Genomic DNA, 7,513 nt, shown 5'->3' with positions numbered 1-7,513 from the left:
AAGGATTTGGGCTGGACTGCCATCAGCAGCAGACTTGTAAATGCCTTTAATGGAATGGAAACTGCCTTCAAGTCGATCCCGACTTATGGCGACCCTATGAATAGAGTTTTCATGGTAAGTGGTATATTCAGAGAGGGTTTACCATTGCCTCCCTCTGAGGCTGAGAGGCAGTGACTGGCCCAAGGTCACCCAGTGCACTTACCAGCTCTTTATGTTACTCAAAGCAAAGATTCCAACCACCAGGACTCTTTAGCTCAGTGTCCTTCAACTTTGAGTCATCATATGTTGTTAGACTACGCCTCCCATTATGCCTTGATCAGGGGCTAAGCTGGCTGTGGATGATGGGAGTTGTAGTCCAAGAACATCAGGAGACCCAAAGTTGAAGAACAGTGCAAGTGACCTTTATAAATGTAATAAATAAATCAAATAATGTATTTATTTTTAAATTTGTAGAGGTGAAGAGAACTCCAGCTCATAGTGTGGCGTCTTGAAGCAGTTACCTGAGGTGCAGGAATTTCGCTTTTGTGCCTTTACTTGGCTCCAGCCAAAGGCAGGAATGGCCCAGACATAGGTACACTGGCCCCCTAGAAAAGCTCCCTGGTCAGGCTTGCTTGCTGTACGTAGCAGCCCAGAGATCGGCTCTGACTGGCAATAACTGGCCTTCACCGCTCATAGTGGCCGGGAGGAAGATGGGGACGAAACTAGACTTAGTTGGCTCCGCCTGCCATTGGCTCTGGCTCTGCCTGCAGCTGGGTCCCCCTGCCTTCTGCCCCACCGGTCCCAATGGGCACCAGCCCCTCCTGAATCCAGGGATTGCTAGGGGTAAGGTTGGGAGATCCCAATCTTTGCTGCCTCCTCTGCCAGCCTCCGTCCCTTAGGAGCCAAATGAGTCCCTAATAGCTGCCTTGTTGGGAACAGTCCTCCTGCCTCCCTAAGGACCGATTAGGATAATGACAGGCATGCTTCTCATCTGGGGAGTCACAAGGGCTAAGGCCTAATTGCTCTGCCTGGGGGAAAGGGAGGCTTTGCCTTCTGTCCCAAGTTGCTCTTTATCTTCAGGAGCACCCTTGTTTTCTGCAGTGTTGCAAACAGTGCAGCCCAGTTCTGTGGATGCTTCCTTGGAGTAAGCCCCACAGAGTTCAGCAAGGCTTATTCCCAAGTGAAGGACTGTAGCCTGAATGTGTGAGGCAAGTGTTGGTGCGTACATCAGAATGTTGTCCATTTCCCCAGGCCAGGAAGGCTGGAGCTGGGATTGGGAGTTGCTTCAGCCACGAAGGAGGAGGCTCAGCCCCTTCCTGGCTCTTAGGCAGGCCTTGATCTGGGCAGGTACTGCTGTGTGTGTAGCCTCATATGCAGCTAGCCAGGGACTTTAGCAGGGGCTCTGAAGCGCCTGCCCAGCTCACTGCCTCCTCTGCTCCTGTGGCCTGTGGGAGGGATCCGAGAGACCTCCAGTCCTGAGGCAGGGATGTCCTGATCTCTTGGCTCTTCAGGGTCACTGGCAGGGTGGAGGTCTGCTGAGGGTTCTGTTCCTCTTGCTCCTCTTAGGAGGCCTCCCTGAACCCTGACAAGCTCTTCTGCTTTTGTGGGCTTGCCCTCTGTCAGGGCTGTGTCTGAGAACCTGGGGGGGAAGCCGCGCTGGTGTCATGGTAAGATTGGAAGGGCAGGGCAGGAGCTCATCAGGACTGCCCCGTAGCCAAAGTCAAAGAGTCCAAAGCCACCCTCAAAGAGAATCCAAAAATGCAGGTGGCCATGTGGGTCCACTATCTAACATGCCTTTCTCCAAAAGCAGCAGAACCCAGCATAATATCCCATCTATTAGGACCTACTGGGACTCAGAGAGAGTTGAGAAAGGGTGGGGTAGTGGTTGGAATTTGCCTCCGTTCACATGAGGTGGCATGAAGGCAATCCTGGGCATAGTTTCTAGGAGTAAGCTCCACTGAACTCAAGTGGCGCTTCTTTCTGACGTAAAACTCATTGAGCTGTAACAAAAGAAAATCAACCAGCTGAAATCCAACCGTTTTTTAATTAGACATGCAAACGATCTTGCAAAGAAGTGTTATTTGAACTACCTGCATAAAGCAGGAAACACATCCAAGAAAAGTAAAGAAATATCCAGCCTCTGTTGGATTATTTCCATCATTCTCCAACTTCCTGTGCACCATAGTAAAATTTGAAAGCCTTGGTATCATTTTGTTCACTTGCCAGAGCTAGGGGCCTCCATCATTTACCCTGCTCTCCTGCAGATTATGGATCACTCTTGCTCTGAAAAATGGTGTTTCCCCCTCGGCTCCTGCCCCACTATTATTACTGGAACAAGCCAGTAGTCAGGATCAAGGTGCAAAGGAAGAGGCAGGCTCAAGGAGCAAGGCTGCGTTTGGGCCTGAAACCTATTCAAGGACACAGGAGCGTACCAGATCTCAGGAAGATGAAGATCGAATTGTTCAAGCAAAGCTCAGCTGCAACTGGCAGCCGGTCCTGCCCAGAAGAATCCTGGGGCCAACCTGGATGGGCGGAGTCAGTCCAGGGCCTAAAGATACTTCACTGAGAAGGCTGCCACCTGCCGTTCAGTGGTTCACCACACGGGGGCAGCTGCAAACAGATCCATCAGTTCCTGGCAGCCAGCAAGCTGTGGCCCCGTCCCCTTAAAAAGCAAGAACACCCCATCAGGGATGAAACCCAGGTATTCTGCATGACAGGCAGGTATGCTGGCTAACAAAGCCCACCTCCACTGAGCAGGATCATAGAATCATAGTAGAGTTGGAAGGGGCCTTGTAGGCCATCGAGTCCAACCCCCTGCTCACTCCAGGAAATCCACAGCTAGAGCATCTCCCGCAGATAGCTGTCCAGCCTCTGCTTGAAGACATCCAGCGAAGGGGATCCCACCACCTCCCTAGGCAGTCGGTTCCATTGCCGAACTGCCCTTACTGTCAAGAAGTTCCTTCTAATTTCCAATCTGAATCTACGCTCCTGCAACTTAAAACCATTAGACCTAGTCCTACCCTCTGGGGCAGCAGAGAACAAATCTGTACCCTCCTCTGTGTGACAGCCCTTCAGGTACTTAAAGAGTGCAATCATGTCACCCCTCAGCCTTCTCTTCACCAGACTGAACATGCCAAGTTCCTTCAACCTTTCCTCATAAGACTTGTTCTCCATACCGGCTATCATCCTTGTCGCCCTCTTCTGAGCCCGCTCCAACTTGTCTATATCTTTCTTAAAATGAGGTGCCCAGAACTGAACGCAGTATTCCAGATGAGGCCTGACTAATGCAGAATATAGTGGGAGTATTACTTCCCTCAACCTGGAAACTATAGCTCTGTTTATGCAGCCCAAAACCGCGTTTGCCTTTTTTGCCACAGCATCACACTGCTGGGTCATGTTCAATGAATAATGGCAGCCAGTGCACCTGAAGCATAACGGGAGGGCCAAGACCTGTGGCTGACCCAGTGTTTGGCTTGACAGAATGTATATCTTGTACAAGCTGCACTGCCAGCTGCCTTGTTCCACAGTGAAGAATCAGCTGTGACTTCTCTTTCAATGCGATGTTTGTCTTCGCACATAAACAGTCAAGATCATTCACAGGCAACATGCCTAGCCAAATAGGAGGCCTCAAGGATTGCTTGAGAAGCAGCTGGCCAGATGCAGATTGTGTCTGTGTCTCTTCGCCATCTGATGTCGCAGCCCTTGGGCATTCTGCCTCTAACCCAGTTCTCTCCCTTGATCCTCCTTCCCTCCCCACCCTTCAGCCCTCTCAGAGGACAAGCTGTCCGGTGCTAAGGCTAAGGTCCCCAAAATATAAAGCCTGACCACATACAGAAGAGCAACATCAAGCACCGGAGTCCTCATTCAAGAATGCTTTGAGAGATGGGTGAAGGTTTCTCTCCCCTGAAAAACAGCAGCGCAGGTTTCTGCTGAGTTGTGCTTGCTGCTTTGGAGATCTGTTCCTCTGCCACCAATATGTTCATTTTCCACTTGGTTTGTAAAATCCTATAAACTGCAGTAATGCAGTAATGCATTTGGTTTCTTAAATAGCATTAAAACAGCCACCCACACCATGAAAACCCTCTCCACTTCTCTTCCTAGGCCATGTCCTCATGCCAGATACGCTTCTTAATCCTCAGCTGGTCTGTCTATCTGCTGTGGGTTCCAGAGATCACTTTGGTCCTTTATAATCCTTCATAATTACAGAAAGTCAGCAGGGTGAAAATAGTTTTAACTTCAGGCCAGCTACTGGAACAGCCTCTTGCCATATTTTCCTTCTCTGTGCTCCAAAATGTCAGTTCAGCTGCTATTTTCTTGAGCTTAGAATCCCTTTGAATGCAAAGACCAGTGACGCTCTGCCCGGCATTTCAAATTACTCTCTGGAGCCTATTAAATGTATGGCATTATGGCTTTAAACATCCCTCCTACTTTCTTGCCATCTATGGCTACATGCCTTTCCAGCCAAACTCTTCTCAAGAAACGCTGTTCAGTTTCCTGCAAGAACTTTCTGCTTGGGTGGAGAATCCAAAGGTCTGTGACTTTTCCTATAGGTGACTTTTTCTCCTTGTGGGCCGAGACAATCTGGTGAGAGAGCAAAGGCCACAAAATTTTAGCAACTGCTACTGAAAGAAAGGCCACTTTGGTGCTCTCTGAATCTTCACTTGGCAATTTGATCTGTTCAGTTGCATTTTTATGTTTTGGTGTACTCTGTATATACTTGAGAATTGTATTTATTTTTTAAAAAATTAATCCCATCTTTCCATTGTTTGTATTCAAAGTAGCTTAAAGAAACAAAATATATTTTATTTATTTATTTGATTATTTGATTTACATTTATCCCGCCCTTCCTCCCAGCAGGAGCCCAGGGCAGCAAACAAAAGCACTAAAACACTTTAAAACATCATAAAAACAGACCTTAAAATACATTAAAACAAAACAACTTTGAAATATATAACAATCAGTTGCGAGCCAACAGCAAGTTTGGGGGTGGGGGTGCTCCTGGACCAATCTCTGTCATTGAAGCGCAGGTAGCCTCAGTGGTTAGGAGCACCTTTTACCAGCTATGACTGGATAGCCAACTCTACCTATTCTTGCACAGGGAATAGCCTGACCATGGTAGCCTCCAGACCTGATTATTGAATTGCTCTCTCTGTAGGGCTATCCTTGGGCTAGTATGGAAGTTGCAGCTGGTGCAAAATATTGTGACTAGACTGTTGGTGGGGATAGCCTATCAGCAGCACGTAACTCTGGTGCTAAGCTTGCACTGGCTGCCCACAGACTGCCAGGCCAGGTTCAATGCTCGTTTTAATTTATAAGGCCCTTAACAACTTGGGTCCAGGAGATCCGATTCCTTATATCTGTGCCCAGCCACTGAGATATTAATGGGAGTCTCTGTAAGTGGTCCCCTGCAGCTCAGATGCACAGCTCACATCCACCAAAAACCGTGTGTTCAGTGTTGTGGGATTCTATGGATCCTCCCGGCTGACCCTCTTCCTGTTGAACTTCAGGAACTGACAAAGGTCTTTTTTGTTCAGCAGGCATTTTAAGGAAGTTGTCTGTTCTTATTAATTTCAGTTGACTTTATCCATTGTATGCTTTTTATAATTTTTATGTACACCACTTAGAAACTTTTGTATTAAGTGATATATAAATGCCTTAAATACCTGCCACATAGTACTACTCATGCTGCACTTGGAAGAAATCACCTACTCGTTGGAACTCCCTGCCTGTTGACATCAGGGAGACATCTTCGCTGTATTCATTTCTGCTTAAAACGTTTTTGTTTATACTAACTTATCCAGACACATAGATGTTGATCTGTTTTAATCTTCTTAGTTAGTAGCTGGTTTAATTGTTTTAAATATGTTTTTAATTATTTGTTTTTAACCATTTTATTGATAATTTTAATGCTTCCTGCAGGAAAGTGCCTTGTAACTCCCCGCCCCCCGGATCACTCCCTAGACCAGCCTTTCCCAACCAGTGTGCCTCCAGATGTTGTTGGACCACAACTCCCATGAGCCTCAGCCAGCATTGCCAATGGTCAGGAAAGATGGGAATTGTGGTTCAACAACATCTGGAGGCACACTGGTTGGGAAAGGCTGCCCTAGACTCAACAGCCGATGAACCAAGGGACTGATCTTGCACTATGCAAGTTTGCTCCCTCAGCTTGTTGGCTGTTGAGCCCGCAGAGCAATCCTAAGCAATGCAGGTTTGCAAGGTGCAGCCCTCTCCCCCGATTGCTCCATGAGCTCAAAAGCCAACAAGATGAAGGAGCAAACCTGTGCAATGCAGGTTTGCAAGACACTTTCCTACAGAAAAGCATCTTGGAAACTAGCACCAGCGGCGATCCATAGACAGGCAGGAGACTTGTGGCTGCCTCTTCTCCCTTCCTGATGCCCCATCCCGACAGTCCAGAGCCACTCTGAATCATCCAGTCTGACCCATAGTGATCTGTGGCTGTCAGAACCCAGCCTGGCTGAGGCCCAAATATGTCCTAATGGGCCTGATTTGGCTTTTGATTCAGCCGAATCCAGAGCACAGGCCTAGTTTTGGGGCTGTGTTTAGTTGGCTGTGTTTTGTTTTTCTGATTGAAAACTAAATGAGAACCATATAATGAAAATTAAGAAAAACAATGGAACAGCAGCAAAAGATCTTAATGTTATTAAAGCAAAAGCCTGGGACGATTAGATGGTATTCTCCTGACACCTAAATGATAAAAGCATATGGGCATGACAGAAGCTTTTTGCTGAAATACCTTCAAACCCTGGACTGACTCCACCTGCCCAGGCTGGCTGTTGGATTATTCTGGGCAAGGAGGCGTACGAAGGGGCTGCCCTGTTTGAGCAACAAGACCTTCCTGAGCTCTCGCATGTTTCTCTCTCCTTGGTTATGCTTTCGGTCTGACTTCTGGTTTGCTCTGCAAACCTGTCTCCCAGTTTGTCCTTCAGTCCTGACTTGCTCTTCAGTCCTGATTCCTGGCTCTGTCTCACCCCAGACTGTTGCCTGCTGCTTAGCCCTGGCAACCCCTAGGGAAGATGCTCTTAAAATGGAGCCACCACAGAGAAGACCCTATCAGTCAAACACCTACCTAACCTTTGAAGGTGGGACTTCTGAAGTAGGACCTCTGGTCATCTAAATCATGGCTGAGGAACCACAGGTTGGACTCCAATTCCAATCATCCCTAACCATTGGTCAGACTGGCTGGGGTTGATATGAACTGGAATCCAACAACATGTGGGTGGTCATAGATCCCCCCCCCAAGCTAAGCGAACAGACATGCTCATGTGGAAGAATGTGGACCCATTTAGGGCTTAATAGGTCAGACCCACCACTTTGGACTATGCCTTGAAGCAAACGGGACACCAGGGAAGACCGTTCAGTGCTGCTGCATTGACAACACCTGCCCCCTCTCCCAGTCACCAAGTCGTTCAGCCTACACCGACAGGGGTCCCAGAGGGGAATGCAATGAATTTCTGGCTGCCATTTACCCCCCCCCTTCCCAGCCTCTCCCGGGGGCCCCAATCAATATACAAAT

This window comes from Rhineura floridana, chromosome 17 (assembly GCF_030035675.1).
Source record: "Rhineura floridana isolate rRhiFlo1 chromosome 17, rRhiFlo1.hap2, whole genome shotgun sequence".
Lineage (NCBI taxonomy): Eukaryota > Metazoa > Chordata > Lepidosauria > Squamata > Rhineuridae > Rhineura > Rhineura floridana.
The sequence above is the reverse complement of the archived record's forward strand: the minus strand, read 5'-3'. Positions refer to the sequence as shown.